The following is a 19,195-nucleotide window of genomic DNA, read 5'->3' as shown; positions in this document are numbered from 1 at the left end:
ATCGCGACAGGAGGCCTCACATCCTTTGAAAACTCCAGAGGTATGCGGAGATCAGTGCCTCCAAAGGAGACGATGCCTGACTCCTCGTGAAACTTGATAGGAGACCCAGGATTCCTGTGGCACGTGGAAAGGGACCCTTGGTCTCCCGTCTCAGCTGGAGAGGCGTCCCAATTGCCCTGCAAAGCCTCGAGGAGAATTCCGAGTTGTCCCTCGCAAGTAGGCAGGAGTCCTGACGTCGCTGAAGAAACACGTGGGTGGAAGGGCCATCCCCGTCGTAACTCGAGAATATACCCCAGGTTCCCGCCGCAACTCGAGAAAAACCATGAGACTTCCCCCTCGCCGCGAGATGAGGCCCGATTCCCCTGCACTGCGTGCAGAGCAATTCCGTGTTGCACATCACACATGAAAGGAGCCTTGATTTCCTTGATGGCACTCCAGAGAAACCCCAAGAACACTGTTTCAAGGCTAGAGGGATCCTGAGGTCAATGTAGCAACACGAAAGAGCTCCGTGGGCCAAAAATCAACTCGAGATGAGAGGTTAGTCCCTGGCTTCGACTCCAGAGGAATACCACCTTACCACAAGCACCTCAAGAGGAGGCTTCTCTCAGCTCTAGGTATGTGAGAGGGACCCTGAGTTTGCGGCCTCAAGTGGAATGGACACCGCGATGCCCTGACGCGAAATAAGGCTGGATATCCCTGCAGTGACTTGAATGCAGGCTCGTCTTGCATCTCCCAAGATGAAAGGATGTCTGAATCCCCTGTGGAGACCACAGAGAAAGACCTAGTTCCCCACCTCATCGCGACCGGAGGCCTCACATCCTTTGAAAACTCCAGAGGTACGCGGAGATCAGTGCCTCCAAAGGAGACGATGCCTGACTCCTCGTGAAACTTGATAGGAGTCCCAGGATTCTTGTGGCACGTGGAAAGGGACCCTTGGTCTCCCGCCTCAGCTGGAGAGGCGTCCCAATTGCCTTGCCAAGACTCGAGGAGAATCCCGAGTTGTGTCTCGCAACTAGGCAAGAGTCCTGACGTGGCTGAACAAACACGTGTGTGGAAGGGCCATCCCCGTCGTAACTCGAGAATATACCCCAGGTTCCCGCCGCAACTCGAGAAAAACCATGAGACTTCCCCCTCGCCGCGAGATGAGGCCCGATTCCCCTGCACTGCGTGCAGAGCAATTCTGTGTTGCACATCACACATGAAAGGAGCCTTGATTTCCTTCATGGCACTCCAGAGAAACCCCAAGAACACTGTTTCAAGGCTAGAGGGATCCTGAGGTCACTGTAGCAACACGAAAGAGCTCCGTGGGCCAAAAATCAACTCGAGATGAGAGGTTAGTCCCTGGATTCGACTCCAGAGGAATACCACCTTACCACAAGCACCTCAAGAGGAGGCTTCTCTCAGCTCTAGGTATGTGAGAGGGACCCTGAGTTTGCGGCCTCAAGTGGAATGGACACCGCGATGCCCTGACTCGAAATAAGGCCGGATATCCCTGCAGTGACTTGAATGCAGGCTCGTCTTGCATCTCCCAAGACGAAAGGGTGTCTGAATCCCCTGTGGAGTCCACAGAGAAAGACCAAGTTCCCCAGCTCATCGCGACAGGAGGCCTCAAATCATTTGAAAACTCCAGAGGTATGCGGAGATCAGTGCCTCCAAAGGAGACGATGCCTGACTCCTCGTGAAACTTGATAGGAGACCCAGGATTCCTGTGGCACGTGGAAAGGGACTCTTGGTCTCCCGTCTCAGCTGGAGAGGCGTCCCAATTGCCCTGCAAAGCCTCGAGGAGAATCCCGAGTTGTCCCTCGCAACTAGGCAGGAGTCCTGACGTCGCTGAAGAAACACGTGGGTGGAAGGGCCATCCCCGTCGTAACTCGAGAATATACCCCAGGTTCCCGCCGCAACTCGAGAAAAACCATGAGACTTCCCCCTCACCGCGAGATGAGGCCCGATTCCCCTGCACTGCGTGCAGAGCAATTCCGTGTTGCACATCACACATGAAAGGAGCCTTGATTTCCTTGATGGCACTTCAGAGAAACCCCAAGAACACTGTTTCAAGGCTAGAGGGATCCTGAGGTCACTGTAGCAACACGAAAGAGCTCCGTGGACCAAGAATCAACACGAGATGAGAGGTTAGTCCCTGGCTTCGACTCCAGAGGAATACCACCTTACCACAAGCACCTCAAGAGGAGGCTTCTCTCAGCTCTAGGTATGTGAGAGGGACCCTGAGTTTGCGGCCTCAAGTGGAATGGACACCGCGATGCCCTGACGTGAAATAAGGCCGGATATCCCTGCAGTGACTTGAATGCCGGCTCGTCTTGCATGTCCCAAGAAGAAAGGATGTCTGAATCCCCTGTGGAGACCACAGAGAAAGACCTAGTAACCCACCTCATCGCGACCGGAGGCCTCACATCCTTTGAAAACTCCAGAGGTACGCGGAGATCAGTGCCTCCAAAGGAGACGATGCCTGACTCCTCGTGAAACTTGATAGGAGTCCCAGGATTCTTGTGGCACGTGGAAAGGGACCCTTGGTCTCCCGCCTCAGCTGGAGAGGCGTTCCAATTGCCCTGCCACGCCTCGAGGAGAATCCCGAGTTGTGTCTCGCAACTAGGCAGGAGTCCTGACGTGGCTGAACAAACACGTGGGTGGAAGGGCCATCCCCGTCGTAACTCGAAAATATACCCCAGGTTCCCGCCGCAACTCGAGAAAAACCATGAGACTTCCCCCTCGATGCGAGATGAGGCCCGATTCCCCTGTACTGAGTGCAGAGCAATTCCGTCTTGCACATCACACATGAAAGGAGCCTTGATTTCCTTGATGGCACTCCAGAGAAACCCCAAGAACACTGTTTCAAGGCTAGAGGGATCCTGAGGTCACTGTAGCAACACAAAAGAGCTCCGTGGACCAAGAATCAACACGAGATGAGAGGTTAGTCCCTGGCTTCGACTCCTGAGGAATACCACCTTACCACAAGCACCTCAAGAGGAGGCTTCTCTCAGCTCTAGGTATGTGAGAGGTATCCTGAGTTTGCGGCCTCAAGTGGAATGGACACCGCGATGCCCTGACTCGAAATAAGGCCGGATATCCCTGCAGTGACTTTAATGCAGGCTCGTCTTGCATCTCCCAGGACGAAAGGATGTCTGAATCCCCTGTGGAAAGCACAGAGAAAGACTTAGTTCCCCACCTCATCGCGACTGATAGCCTCACATCCTTTGAAAACTCCAGAAGTACGTGGAGATCAGTGCCTCCAAAGGAGACGATGCCTGACTCCTCGTGAAACTTGATAGGAGTCCCAGGATTCCTGTGGCACTTGGAAAGGGACCCTTGGTCTCCCGCCTCAGCTGGAGAGGCGTCCCAATTGCCCTGCCAAGCCTCGAGGAGAATCCAGAGTTGTCCCTCGCAAGTAGGCAGGAGTCCTGACGTCGCTGAAGAAACACGTGGGTGGAAGGGCCATCCCCATCGTAACTCGAGAATATACCCCAGGTTCCCGCCGCAACTCGAGAAAAACCATGAGACTTCCCCCTCGCCGCGAGATGAGGCCCGATTCCCCTGCACTGCGTGCAGAGCAATTCCGTGTTGCACATCACACATGAAAGGAGCCTTGATTTCCTTGATGGCACTCCAGAGAAACCCCAAGAACACTGTTTCAAGGCTAGAGGGATCCTGAGGTCACTGTAGCAACACGAAAGAGCTCCGTGGGCCAAAAATCAACTCGAGATGAGAGGTTAGTCCCTGGCTTCGACTCCAGAGGAATACCACCTTACCACAAGCACCTCAAGAGGAGGCTTCTCTCAGCTCTAGGTATGTGAGAGGGACCCTGAGTTTGCGGCCTCAAGTGGAATGGACACCGCGATGCCCTGACGCGAAATAAGGCTGGATATCCCTGCAGTTACTTGAATGCAGGCTCGTCTTGCATCTCCCAAGATGAAAGGATGTCTGAATCCCCTGTGGAGACCACAGAGAAAGACCTAGTTCCCCACCTCATCGCGACCGGAGGCCTCACATCCTTTGAAAACTCCAGAGGTACGCGGAGATCAGTGCCTCCAAAGGAGACGATGCCTGACTCCTCGTGAAACTTGATAGGAGACCCAGGATTCCTGTGGCACGTGGAAAGGGACCCTTGGTCTCCCGCCTCAGCTGGAGAGGCGTCCCAATTGCCTTGCCAAGCCTCGAGGAGAATCCCGAGTTGTGTCTCGCAACTAGGCAAGAGTCCTGACGTGGCTGAACAAACACGTGTGTGGAAGGGCCATCCCCGTCGTAACTCGAGAATATACCCCAAGTTCCCGCCGCAACTCGAGAAAAACCATGAGACTTCCCCCTCGCCGCGAGATGAGGCCCGGTTCCCCTGCACTGTGTGCAGAGCAATTCCGTGTTGCACATCACACATGAAAGGAGCCTTGATTTCCTTCATGGCACTCCAGAGAAACCCCAAGAACACTGTTTCAAGGCTAGAGGGATCCTGAGGTCACTGTAACAACACGAAAGAGCTCCGTGGACCAAAAATCAACTCGAGATGAGAGGTTAGTCCCTGGCTTCGACTCCAGAGGAATACCACCTTACCACAAGCACCTCAAGAGGAGGCTTCTCTCAGCTCTAGGTATGTGAGAGGGACCCTGAGTTTGCGGCCTCAAGTGGAATGGACACCGCGATGCCCTGACTCGAAATAAGGCCGGATATCCCTGCAGTGACTGGAATGCAGGCTCGTCTTGCATCTCCCAAGACGAAAGGGTGTCTGAATCCCCTGTGGAGACCACAGAGAAAGACCTAGTTCCCCACCTCATCGCGACAGGAGGCCTCAAATCCTTTGAAAACTCCAGAGGTATGCGGACATCAGTGCCTCCAAAGGAGACGATGCCTGACTCCTCGTGAAACTTGATAGGAGACCCAGGATTCCTGTGGCACGTGGAAAGGGACCCTTGGTCTCCCGTCTCAGCTGGAGAGGCGTCCCAATTGCCCTGCAAAGCCTCGAGGAGAATCCCGAGTTGTCCCTCGCAAGTAGGCAGGAATCCTGACGTCGCTGAAGAAGCACGTGGTTGGAAGGGCCATCCCCGTCGTAACTCGAGAATATACCCCAGGTTCCCGCCGCAACTCGAGAAAAACCGTGAGACTTCCCCTTCGCCGCGAGATGAGGCCCGATTCCCCTGCACTGCGTGCAGAGCAATTCCGTGTTGCACATCACACATGAAAGGAGCCTTGATTTCCTTGATGGCACTCCAGAGAAACCACAAGAACACTGTTTCAAGGCTAGAGGGATCCTGAGGTCACTGTAGCAACACGAAAGTGCTCCGTGGACCAAGAATCAACACGAGATGAGAGGTTAGTCCCTGGCTTCGACTCCTGAGGAATCCCACCTTACCACAAGCACCTCAAGAGGAGGCTTCTCTCAGCTCTAGGTATGTGAGAGGGATCCTGAGTTTGCGGCCTCAAGTGGAATGGACACCGTGATGCCCTGACTCGAAATAAGGCGGGATATCCCTGCAGTGACTGGAATGCAGGCTCGTCTTGCATCTCCCAAGAAGAAAGGATGTCTGAATCCAGTGTGGAGACCACAGAGAAAGACCTAGTTCCCCACCTCATCGCGACCGGAGGCCTCACATCCTTTGAAAACTCCAGAGGTACGCGGAGATCAGTGCCTCCAAAGGAGACGATGCCTGACTCCTCGTGAAACTTGATAGGAGTCCCAGGATTCTTGTGGCACGTGGAAAGGGACCCTTGGGCTCCCGCCTCAGCTGGAGAGGCGTTCCAATTGCCCTGCCAAGCCTCGAGGAGAATCCCGAGTTGTCCCACGCAACTAGGCAGGAGTCCTGACGTGGCTGAACAAACACGTGGGTGGAAGGGCCATCCCCGTCGTAACTCGAGAATATACCCCAGGTTCCCGCCGCAACTCGAGAAAAACCATGAGACTTCCCCCTCGATGCGAGATGAGGCCCGATTCCCCTGTACTGCGTGCAGAGCAATTCCGTCTTGCACATCACACATGAAAGGAGCCTTGATTTCCTTGATGGCACTCCAGAGAAACCCCAAGAACACTGTTTCAAGGCTAGAGGGATCCTGAGGTCACTGTAGCAACACGAAAGAACTCTGTGGACCAAAAATCAACTCGAAAAGAGAGGTTAGTCCCTGGATTCGTCTCCAGAGGAATACCACCTTACCACAAGCACCTCAAGAGGAGGCTTCTCTCAGCTCTAGGTATGTGAGAGGGACCCTGAGTTTGCGGCCTCAAGTGGAATGGACACCGCGATGCCCTGACTCGAAATAAGGCCGGATATCCCTGCAGTGACTGGAATGCAGGCTCGTCTTGCATCTCCCAAGACGAAAGGGTGTCTGAATCCCCTGTGGAGACCACAGAGAAAGACCTAGTTCCCCACCTCATCGCGACAGGAGGCCTCAAATCCTTTGGAAACTTCAGAGGTATGCGGAGATCAGTGCCTCCAAAGGAGACGATGCCTGACTCCTCGTGAAACTTGATAGGAGACCCAGGATTCCTGTGGCACGTGGAAAGGGACCCTTGGTCTCCCGTCTCAGCTGGAGAGGCGTCCCAATTGCCCTGCAAAGCCTCGAGGAGAATCGCGAGTTGTCCCTCATAACTAGGCAGGAGTCCTGACATGGCTGAACACACACGTGGGTGGAAGGGCCATCCCCGTCGTAACTCGAGAATATACCCCAGGTTCCCGCCGCAACTCGAGAAAAACCATGAGACTTCCCCCTCGCCGCGAGATGAGGCCCGATTCCCCTGCACTGCGTGCAGAGCAATTCCGTGTTGCACATCACACATGAAAGGAGCCTTGATTTCCTTGATGGCACTCCAGAGAAACCCCAAGAACACTGTTTCAAGGCTAGAGGGATCCTGAGGTCACTGTAGCAACACGAAAGAGCTCCGTGGACCAAGAATCAACACGAGATGAGAGGTTAGTCCCTGGCTTCGACTCCTGAGGAATACCACCTTACCAAAAGCACCTCAAGAGGAGGCTTCTCTCAGCTCTAGGTATGTGAGAGGGATCCTGAGTTTGCGGCCTCAAGTGGAATGGACACCGCGATGCCCTGACTCGAAATAAGGTCGGATATCCCTCCAGTGACTTGAGCGCAGGCTCGTCTTGCATCTCCCAAGAAGAAAGGATGTCTGAATCCCCTGTGAAGACCACAGAGAAACACCTAGTTCCCCACCTCATCGCGACCGGAGGCCTCACATCCTTTGAAAACTCCAGAGGTACGCGGAGATCAGTGCCTCCAAACGAGACGATGCCTGACTCCTCGTGAAACTTGATAGGAGTCCCAGGATTCTTGTGGCACGTGGAAAGGGACCCTTGGTCTCCCGCCTCAGCTGGAGAGGCGTTCCAATTGCCCTGCCAAGCCTCGAGGAGAATCCCGAGTTGTCCCTCGCAACTAGGCAGGAGTCCTGACGTGGCTGAACAAACACGTGGGTGGAAGGGCCATCCCCGTCGTAACTCGAGAATATACCCCATGTTCCCGCCGCAACTCGAGAAAAACCATGAGACTTCCCCCTCGCCGCGAGATGGGGCCCGATTCCCCTGAACTGCGTGCAGAGCAATTCCGTGTTGCACATCACACATGAAAGCAGCCTTGATTTCCTTGATGGCACTCCAGAGAAACCCCAAGAACACTGTTTCAAGGCTAGAGGGATCCTGAGGTCACTGTAGCAACACGAAAGAGCTCCGTGGACCAAGAATCAACACGAGATGAGAGGTTAGTCCCTGGCTTCGACTCCTGAGGAACACCACCTGACCATAAGCACCTCAAGAGGAGGCTTCTCTCAGCTCTAGGTATGTGAGAGGGACCCTGAGTTTGCGGCCTCAAGTGGAATGGACACCGCGATGCCCTGACTCGAAATAAGGCCGGATATCCCTGCATTGACTTGAATGCAGGCTCGTCTTGCATCTCCCAAGAAGAAAGGATGTCTGAATCCCCTGTGGAGACCACAGAGAAACACCTAGTTCCCCACCTCATCGCGACCGGAGGCCTCACATCCTTTGAAAACTCCAGAGGTACGCGGAGATCAGTGCCTCCAAAGGAGACGATGCCTGACTCCTCGTGAAACTTGATAGGAGTCCCAGGATTCTGTGGCACGTGGAAAGGGACCCTTGGTCTCCCACCTCAGCTGGAGAGGCGTTCCAATTGCCCTGCCAAGCCTCGAGGAGAATCCCGAGTTGTCCCTCGCAACTAGGCAGGAGTCCTGACGTGGCTGAACAAACACGTGGGTGGAAGGGCCATCCCCGTCGTAACTCGAGAATATACCCCAGGTTCCCGCCGCAACTCGAGAAAAACCATGAGACTTCCCCCTCGATGCGAGATGAGGCCCGATTCCCCTGTACTGCGTGCAGAGCAATTCCGTGTTGCACATCACACATGAAAGGAGCCTTTATTTCCTTGATGGCACTCCAGAAAAACCCCAAGAACACTGTTTCAAGGATAGAGGGATCCTGAGGTCACTGTAGCAACACGAAAGAATTCTGTGGACCAAAAATCAACTCGAAAAGAGAGGTTAGTCCCTGGATTCGTCTCCAGAGGAATACCACCTTACCACAAGCACCTCAAGAGGAGGCTTCTCTCAGCTCTAGGTATGTGAGAGGGACCCTGAGTTTGCGGCCTCAAGTGGAATGGACACCGCGATGCCCTGACTCGAAATAAGGCCGGATATCCCTGCAGTGACATGAATGCAGGCTCGTCTTGCATCTCCCAGGACGAAAGGATGTCTGAATCCCCTGTGGAAAGCACAGAGAAAGACTTAGTTCCCCACCTCATCGCGACCGATAGCCTCACATCCTTTGAAAACTCCAGAGGTACGCGGAGATCAGTGCCTCCAAAGGAGACGATGCCTGACTCCTCGTGAAACTTGATAGGAGTCCCAGGATTCCTGTGGCACTTGGAAAGGGACCCTTGGTCTCCCGCCTCAGCTGGAGAGGCGTCCCAATTGCCCTGCCAAGCCTCGAGGAGAATCCCGAGTTGTCCCTCGCAACTAGGCAGGAGTCCTGACATCGCTGAAGAAACACGTGGGTGGAAGGGCCATCCCCGTCGTAACTCGAGAATATACCCCAGGTTCCCGCCGCAACTCGAGAAAAACCATGAGACTTCCCCCTCGATGCGAGATGAGGCCCGATTCCCCTGCACTGCGTGCAGAGCAATTCCCTCTTGCACATCACACATGAAAGGAGGCTTGATTTCCTTGATGGCACTCCAGAGAAACCCCAAGAACACTGTTTCAAGGCTAGAGGGATCCTGAGGTCACTGTAGCAACACGAAAGGATTCTGTGGACCAAAAATCAACTCGAAAAGAGAGGTTAGTCCCTGGATTCGTCTCCAGAGGAATACCACCTTACCACAAGCACCTCAAGAGGAGGCTTCTCTCAGCTCTAGGTATGTGAGAGGGACCCTGAGTTTGCGGCCTCAAGTGGAATGGACACCGCGATGCCCTGACTCGAAATAAGGCCGGATATCCCTGCAGTGACATGAATGCAGGCTCGTCTTGCATCTCCCAGGACGAAAGGATGTCTGAATCCCCTGTGGAAAGCACAGAGAAAGACTTAATTCCCCACCTCATCGCGACCGATAGCCTCACATCCTTTGAAAACTCCAGAGGTACGCGGAGATCAGTGCCTCCAAAGGAGACGATGCCTGACTCCTCGTGAAACTTGATAGGAGTCCCAGGATTCCTGTGGCACTTGGAAAGGGACCCTTGGTCTCCCGCCTCAGCTGGAGAGGCGTCCCAATTTCCCTGCCAAGCCTCGAGGAGAATCCAGAGTTGTCCCTCGCAACTAGGCAGGAGTCCTGACATCGCTGAAGAAACACGTGGGTGGAAGGGCCATCCCCGTCGTAACTCGAGAATATACCCCAGGTTCCCGCCGCAACTCGAGAAAAACCATGAGACTTCCCCCTCGCCGCGAGGTGAGGCCCGATTCCCCTGCACTGCGTGCAGAGCAATTCCGTGTTGCACATCACACATGAAAGGAGCCTTGATTTCCTTGATGGCACTCCAGAGAAACCCCAAGAACACTGTTTCAAGGCTAGAGGGATCCTGAGGTCACTGTAGCAACACGAAAGAGCTCCGTGGGCCAAAAATCAACTCGAGATGAGAGGTTAGTCCCTGGCTTCGACTCCAGAGGAATACCACCTTACCACAAGCACCTCAAGAGGAGGCTTCTCTCAGCTCTAGGTATGTGAGAGGGACCCTGAGTTTGCGGCCTCAAGTGGAATGGACACCGCGATGCCCTGACGCGAAATAAGGCTGGATATCCCTGCAGTGACTTGAATGCAGGCTCTTCTTGCATCTCCCAAGATGAAAGGATGTCTGAATCCCCTGTGGAGACCACAGAGAAAGACCTAGTTCCCCACCTCATCGCGACCGGAGGCCTCACATCCTTTGAAAACTCCAGAGGTACGCGGAGATCAGTGCCTCCAAAGGAGACGATGCCTGACTCCTCGTGAAACTTGATAGGAGTCCCAGGATTCCTGTGGCACGTGGAAAGGGACCCTTGGTCTCCCGCCTCAGCTGGAGAGGCGTCCCAATTGCCTTGCCAAGCCTCGAGGAGAATCCCGAGTTGTGTCTCGCAACTAGGCAAGAGTCCTGACATGGCTGAGCAAACACGTGTGTGGAAGGGCCATCCCCGTCGTAAGTCGAGAATATACCCCAGGTTCCCGCCGCAACTCGAGCAAAACCATGAGACTTCCCCCTCGCCGCGAGATGAGGCCCGATTCCCCTGCACTGCGTGCAGAGCAATTCTGTGTTGCACATCACACATGAAAGGAACCTTGATTTCCTTCATGGCACTCCAGAGAATCCCCAAGAACACTGTTTCAAGGCTAGAGGGATCCTGAGGTCCCTGTAGCAACACGAAAGAGCTCCGTGGACCAAAAATCAACTCGAGATGAGAGGTTAGTCCCTGGCTTCGACTCCAGAGGAATACCACCTTTCCACACGCACCTCAATAGGAGGCTTCTCTCAGCTCTAGGTATGTGAGAGGGACCCTGAGTTTGCGGCCTCAAGTGGAATGGACACCGCGATGCCCTGACTCGAAATAAGGCCGGATATCCCTGCAGTGACTGGAATACAGGCTCGTCTTGCATCTCCCAAGACGAAAGGGTGTCTGAATCCCCTGTGGAGACCACAGAGAAAGACCTAGTTCCCCACCTCATCGCGACAGGAGGCCTCAAATCCTTTGAAAACTCCAGAGGTATGCGGAGATCAGTGCCTCCAAAGGAGACGATGCCTGACTCCTCGTGAAACTTGATTGGAGACCCAGGATTCCTGTGGCACGTGGAAAGGGACCCTTGGTCTCCCGTCTCAGCTGGAGAGGCGTCCCAATTGCCCTGCAAAGCCTCGAGGAGAATCCCGAGTTGTCCCTCGCAACTAGGCAGGAGTCCTGACATGGCTGAACACACACGTGTGTGGAAGGGCCATCCCCGTCGTAACTCGAGAATATACCCCAGTTTCCCGCCGCAACTCGAGAAAAACCATGAGACTTCCCCCTCGCCGCGAGATGAGGCCCGATTCCCCTGCACTGCGTGCAGAGCAATTCCGTGTTGCACATCACACATGAAAGGAGCCTTGATTTCCTTGATGGCACTCCAGAGAAACCCCAAGAACACTGTTTCAAGGCTAGAGGGATCCTGAGGTCACTGTAGCAACACGAAAGAACACTGTGGACCAAAAATCAACTCGAAAAGAGAGGTTAGTCCCTGGATTCGTCTCCAGAGGAATACAACCTTACCACAAGCACCTCAAGAGGAGGCTTCTCTCAGCTCTAGGTATGTGAGAGGGACCCTGAGTTTGCGGCCTCAAGTGGAATGGACACCGCGATGCCCTGACTCGAAATAAGGCCGGATATCCCTGCAGTGACTTCAATGCAGGCTCGTCTTGCATCTCCCAGGACGAAAGGATGTCTGAATCCCCTGTGGAAAGCACAGAGAAAGACTTAGTTCCCCACCTCATCGCGACCGATAGCCTCACATCCTTTGAAAACTCCAGAGGTACGCGGAGATCAGTGCCTCCAAAGGCGACGATGCCTGACTCCTCGTGAAACTTGATAGGAGTCCCAGGATTCCTGTGGCACGTGGAAAGGGACCCTTGGTCTCCCGCCTCAGCTGGAGAGGCGTCCCAATTGCCTTGCCAAGCCTCGAGGAGAATCCCGAGTTGTGTCTCGCAACTAGGCAAGAGTCCTGACGTGGCTGAACAAACACGTGTGTGGAAGGGCCATCCCCGTCGTAACTCGAGAATATACCCCAGGTTCCCGCCGCAACTCGAGAAAAACCATGAGACTTCCCCCTCGCCGCGAGATGAGGCCCGATTCCCCTGCACTACGTGCAGAGCAATTCTGTGTTGCACATCACAGATGAAAGGAGACATGATTTCCTTCATGGCACTCCAGAGAATCCCCAAGAACACTGTTTCAAGGCTAGAGGGATCCTGAGGTCACTGTAGCAACACGAAAGAGCTCCGTGGACCAAAAATCAACTCGAGATGAGAGGTTAGTCCCTGGCTTCGACTCCAGAGGAATACCACCTTACCACAAGCACCTCAAGAGGAGGCTTCTCTCAGCTCTAGGTATGTGAGAGGGACCCTGAGTTTGCGGCCTCAAGTGGAATGGACACCGCGATGCCCTGACTCGAAATAAGGCCGGATATCCCTGCAGTGACTGGAATGCAGGCTCGTCTTGCATCTCCCAAGACGAAAGGGTGTCTGAATCCCCTGTGGAGACCACAGAGAAAGACCTAGTTCCCCACCTCATCGCGACAGGAGGCCTCAAATCCTTTGAAAACTCCAGAGGTATGCGGAGATCAGTGCCTCCAAAGGAGACGATGCCTGACTCCTCGTGAAACTTGATAGGAGACCCAGGATTCCTGTGGCACGTGGAAAGGGACCCTTGGTCTCCCGTCTCAGCTGGAGAGGCGTCCCAATTGCCCTGCAAAGCCTCGAGGAGAATCCCGAGTTTTCCCTCATAACTAGGCAGGAGTCCTGACATGGCTGAACACACACGTGTGTGGAAGGGCCATCCCCGTCGTAACTCGAGAATATACCCCAGGTTCCCGCCGCAACTCGAGAAAAACCATGAGACTTCCCCCTCGCCGCGAGATGAGGCCCGATTCCCCTGCACTGCGTGCAGAGCAATTCCGTGTTGCACATCACACATGAAAGGAGCCTTGATTTCCTTGATGGCACTCCAGAGAAACCCCAAGAACACTGTTTCAAGGCTAGAGGGATCCTGAGGTCACTGTAGCAACACGAAAGAGCTCCGTGGACCAAGAATCAACACGAGATGAGAGGTTAGTCCCTGGCTTCGACTCCTGAGGAATACCACCTTACCACAAGCACCTCAAGAGGAGGCTTCTCTCAGCTCTAGGTATGTGAGAGGGATCCTGAGTTTGCGGCCTCAAGTGGAATGGACACCGCGATGCCCTGACTCGAAATAAGGCCGGATATCCCTGCAGTGACTTGAATGCAGGCTCGTCTTGCATCTCCCAAGAAGAAAGGATGTCTGAATCCCCTGTGGAGACCACAGAGAAAGACCTAGTTCCCCACCTCATCGCGACCGGAGGCCTCACATCCTTTGAAAACTCCAGAGGTACGCGGAGATCAGTGCCTCCAAAGGAGACGATGCCTGACTCCTCGTGAAACTTGATAGGAGTCCGAGGATTCTTGTGGCACGTGGAAAGGGACCCTTGGTCTCCCGCCTCAGCTGGAGAGGCGTTCCAATTGCCCTGCCAAGCCTCGAGGAGAATCCCGAGTTGTCCCTCGCAACTAGGCAGGAGTCCTGACGTGGCTGAACAAACACGTGGGTGGAAGGGCCATCCCCGTCGTAACTCGAGAATATACCCCAGGTTCCCGTCGCAACTCGAGAAAAACCATGAGACTTCCCCCTCGATGCGAGATGAGGCCCGATTCCCCTGTACTGCGTGCAGAGCAATTCCGTGTTGCACATCACACATGAAAGGAGCCTTGATTTCCTTCATGGCACTCCAGAGAAACCCGAAGAACACTGTTTCAAGGATAGAGGGATCCTGAGGTCACTGTAGCAACACGAAAGAACTCTGTGGACCAAAAATCAACTCGAAAAGAGAGGTTAGTCCCTGGATTCGTCTCCAGAGGAATACCACCTTACCACAAGCACCTCAAGAGGAGGCTTCTCTCAGCTCTAGGTATGTGAGAGGGACCCTGAGTTTGCGGCCTCAAGTGGAATGGACACCGCGATGCCCTGACTCGAAATAAGGCCGGATATCCCTGCAGTGACTTCAATGCAGGCTCGTCTTGCATCTCCCAGGACGAAAGGATGTCTGAATCCACTGTGGAAAGCACAGAGAAAGACTTAGTTCCCCACCTCATCGCGACCGATAGCCTCACATCCTTTGAAAACTCCAGAGGTACGCGGAGATCAGTGCCTCCAAAGGAGACGATGCCTGACTCCTCGTGAAACTTGATAGGAGTCCCAGGATTCCTGTGGCACTTGGAAAGGGACCCTTGGTCTCCCGCCTCAGCTGGAGAGGCGTCCCAATTGCCCTGCCAAGCCTCGAGGATAATCCAGATTTGTCCCTCGCAACTAGGCAGGAGTCCTGACGTCGCTGAAGAAACACGTGGGTGGAAGGGCCATCCCCCTCGTAACTCGAGAATATACCCCAGGTTCCCGCCACAACTCGAGAAAAACCATGAGACTTCCCCCTCGCCGCGAGATGAGGCCCGATTCCCCTGCACTGCGTGCAGAGCAATTCCGTGTTGCACATCACACATGAAAGGATCCTTGATTTCCTTGATGGCACTCCAGAGAAACCCCAAGAACACTGTTTCAAGGCTAGAGGGATCCTGAGGTCACTGTAGCAACACGAAAGAGCTCCGTGGGCCAAAAATCAACTCGAGATGTGAGGCTAGTCCCTGGCTTCGACTCCAGAGGAATACCACCTTACCACAAGCACCTCAAGAGGAGGCTTCTCTCAGCTCTAGGTATGTGAGAGGGACCCTGAGTTTGCGGTCTCAAGTGGAATGGACACCGCGATGCCCTGACGCGAAATAAGGCTGGATATCCCTGCAGTGACTTGAATGCAGGCTCGTGTTGCATCTCCCAAGATGAAAGGATGTCTGAATCCCCTGTGGAGACCACAGAGAAAGACCTAGTTCCCCACCTCATCGCGACCGGAGGCCTCACATCCTTTGAAAACTCCAGAGGTACGCGGAGATCAGTGCCTCCAAAGGAGACGATGCCTGACTCCTCGTGAAACTTGATAGGAGTCCCAGGATTCCTGTGGCAGGTGGAAAGGGAACCTTGGTCTCCCGCCTCAGCTCAGAGGCCTCCCAATTGCCTTGCCAAGCCTCGAGGAGAATCCCGAGTTGTGTCTCGTAATTAGGCAAGAGTCCTGACGTGGCTGAACAAACACGTGTGTGGAAGGGACATCCTCATCGTAACTCGAGAATATACCCCAGGTTCCCGCCGCAACTCGAGAAAAACCTTGAGACTTCCCCCTCGCCGCGAGATGAGGCCCGATTCCCCTGCACTGCGTGCAGAGCAATTCTGTGTTGCACATCACACATGAAAGGAGCCTTGATTTCCTTCATGGGACTCCAGAGAAACCCCAAGAACACTGTTTCAAGGCTAGAGGGATCCTGAGGTCACTGTAGCAACACGAAAGAGCTCCGTGGACCAAAAATCAACACGAGATGAGAGGTTAGTCCCTGGCTTCGACTCCAGAGGAATACCACCTTACCACAAGCAGCTCATGAGGAGGCTTCTCTCAGCTCTAGGTATGTGAGAGGGACCCTGAGTTTGCGGCTTCAAGTGGAATGGACACCGCGATGCCCTGACTCGAAATAAGGCCGGATATCCCTGCAGTGACTTGAATGCAGGCTCGTCTTGCATCTCCCAAGATGAAAGGATGTCTGAATCCCCTGTGGAGACCACAGAGAAAGACCTAGTTCCCCACCTCATCGCGACCGGAGGCCTCAAATCCTTTGAAAACTCCAGAGGTATGCGGAGATCAGTGCCTCCAAAGGAGACGATGCCTGACTCCTCGTGAAACTTGATAGGAGACCCAGGATTCCTGTGGCACGTGGAAAGGGACCCTTGGTCTCCCGTCTCAGCTGGAGAGGCGTCCCAATTGCCCTGCAAAGCCTCGAGGAGAATCCTGAGTTGGCCCTCGCAACTAGGCAGGAGTCCTGACATGGCTGAACACACACGTGTGTGGAAGGGCCATCCCCGTCGTAACTCGAGAATATACCCCAGGTTCCCGCCGCAACTCGAGAAAAACCATGAGACTTCCCCCTCGATGCTAGATGAGGCCCGATTCCCCTGCACTGCGTGCAGAGCAATTCCGTGTTGCACATCACACATGAAAGGAGCCTTGATTTCCTTGATGGCACTCCAGAGAATCCCCAAGAACACTGTTTCAAGGCTAGAGGGATCCTGAGGTCACTGTAGCAACACGAAAGAGCTCCGTGGACCAAGAATCAACACGAGATGAGAGGTTAGTCCCTGGCTTCGACTCCTGAGGAATACCACCTTACCACAAGCACCTCAAGAGGAGGCTTCTCTCAGCTCTAGGTATGTGAGAGGGATCCTGAGTTTGCGGCCTCAAGTGGAATGGACACCGCGATGCCCTGACTCGAAATAAGGCCGGATATCCCTGCAGTGACTTGAATGCAGGCTCGTCTTGCATCTCCCAAGAAGAAAGGATGTCTGAATCCCCTGTGGAGACCACAGAGAAACACCTAGTTCCCCACCTCATCGCGACCGGAGGCCTCACATCCTTTGAAAACTCCAGAGGTACGCGGAGATCACTGCCTCCAAAGGAGACGATGCCTGACTCCTCGTGAAACTTGATAGGAGTCCCAGGATTCTTGTGGCACGTGGAAAGGGACCCTTGGTCTCCCGCCTCAGCTGGAGAGGCGTTCCAATTGCCCTGCCAAGCCTCGAGGAGAATCCCGAGTTGTCCCTCGCAACTAGGCAGGAGTCCTGACGTGGCTGAACAAACACGTGGGTGGAAGGGCCATCCACGTCGTAACTCGAGAATATACCCCAGGTTCCCGCCGCAACTCGAGAAAAAACATGAGACTTCCCCCTCGATGCGAGATGAGGCCCGATTCCCCTGTACTGCGTGCAGAGCAATTCCGTCTTGCACATCACACATGAAAGGAGCCTTGATTTCCTTGATGGCACTCCAGAGAAACCCCAAGAACACTGTTTCAAGGATAGAGGGATCCTGAGGTCACTGTAGCAACACGAAAGAACTCTGTGGACCAAAAATCAACTCGAAAAGAGAGGTTAGTCCCTGGATTCGTCTCCAGAGGAATACCACCTTACCACAAGCACCTCAAGAGGAGGCTTCTCTCAGCTCTAGGTATGTGAGAGGGACCCTGAGTTTGCGGCCTCAAGTGGAATAGACACCGCGATGCCCTGACTCGAAATAAGGACGGATATCCCTGCAGTGACTTCAATGCAGGCTCGTCTTGCATCTCCCAGGATGAAAGGATGTCTGAATCCCCTGTGGAAAGCACAGAGAAAGACTTAGTTCCCCACCTCATCGCGACCGATAGCCTCACATCCTTTGAAAACTCCAGAGGTACGCGGAGATCAGTGCCTCCAAAGGAGACGATGCCTGACTCCTCGTGAAACTTGATAGGAGTCCCAGGATTCCTGTGGCACTTGGAAAGGGACACTTGGTCTCCCGCCTCAGCTGGAGAGGCGTCCCAACTGCCCTGCCAAGCCTCGAGGAGAATCCAGAGTTGTCCCTCGCAACTAGGCAGGAGTCCTGACGTCGCTGAGGAAACACGTGGGTGGAAGGGCCATCCCCGTCGTAACTCGAGAATATACCCAAGGTTCCCGCCGCAACTCGAGAAAAACCATGAGACTTCCCCTCGATGCCAGATGAGGCCCGATTCCCCTGTACTGCGTGCAGAGCAATTCCGTCTTGCACATCACACATGAAAGGAGCCTTGATTTCCTTGATGGCACTCCAGAGAAACCCCAAGAACACTGTTTCAAGGCTAGAGGGATCCTGAGGTCACTGTAGCAACACGAAAGAACTCTGTGGACCAAAAATCAACTCGAAAAGAGAGGTTAGTCCCTGGATTCGTCTCCAGAGGAATACCACCTTACCACAAGCACCTCAAGAGGAGGCTTCTCTCAGCTCTAGGTATGTGAGAGGGACCCTGAGTTTGCGGCCTCAAGTGGAATGGACACCGCGATGCCCTGACTCGAAATAAGGCCGAATATCCCTGCTGTGACTTCAATGCAGGCTCGTTTTGCATCTCCCAAGACGAAAGGATGTCTGAATCCCCTGTGGAAAGCACAGAGAAAGACTTAGTTCCCCACCTCATCGCGACCGATAGCCTCACATCCTTTGAAAACTCCAGAGGTACGCGGAGATCAGTGCCTCCAAAGGAGACGATGCCTGACTCCTCGTGAAACTTGATAGGAGTCCCAGGATTCCTGTGGCACTTGGAAAGGGACACTTGGTCTCCCGCCTCAGCTGGAGAGGCGTCCCAATTGCCCTGCCAAGCCTCCAGGGGAATCCAGAGTTTTCCCTCGCAACTAGGCAGGAGTCCTGACGTCGCTGAAGAAACACGTGGGTGGAAGGGCCATCCCCGTCGTAACTCGAGAATATACCCCAGGTTCCCGCCGCAACTCGAGAAAAACCATGAGACTTCCCCCTCGCCGCGAGATGAGGCCCGATTCCCCTGCACTGCGTGCAGAGCAATTCCGTGTTGCACATCACACATGAAAGGAGCCTTGATTTCCTTGATGGCACTCCAGAGAAACCCCAAGAACACTGTTTCAAGGCTAGAGGGATCCTGAGGTCACTGTAGCAACACGAAAGAGCTCCGTGGGCCAAAAATCAACTCGAGATGAGAGGTTAGTCCCTGGCTTCGACTCCAGAGGAATACCACCTTACCACAAGAACCGCAAGAGGAGGCTTCTCTCAGCTCTAGGTATGTGAGAGGGACCCTGAGTTTGCGGCCTCAAGTGGAATGGACACCGCGATGCCCTGACGCGAAATAAGGCTGGATATCCCTGCAGGGACTTGAATGCAGGCTCGTCTTGCATCTCCCAAGATGAAAGGATGTCTGAATCCCCTGTGGAGACCACAGAGAAAGACCTAGCTCCCCACCTCATCGCGACCGGAGGCCTCACATCCTTTGAAAACTCCAGAGGTACGCGGAGATCAGTGCCTCCAAAGGAGACAATGCCTGACTCCTCGTGAAACT

This window comes from Cervus elaphus, chromosome 18 (assembly GCF_910594005.1).
Source record: "Cervus elaphus chromosome 18, mCerEla1.1, whole genome shotgun sequence".
NCBI classification, from domain to species: domain Eukaryota; kingdom Metazoa; phylum Chordata; class Mammalia; order Artiodactyla; family Cervidae; genus Cervus; species Cervus elaphus.
This window is presented reverse-complemented; position numbering follows the sequence as displayed.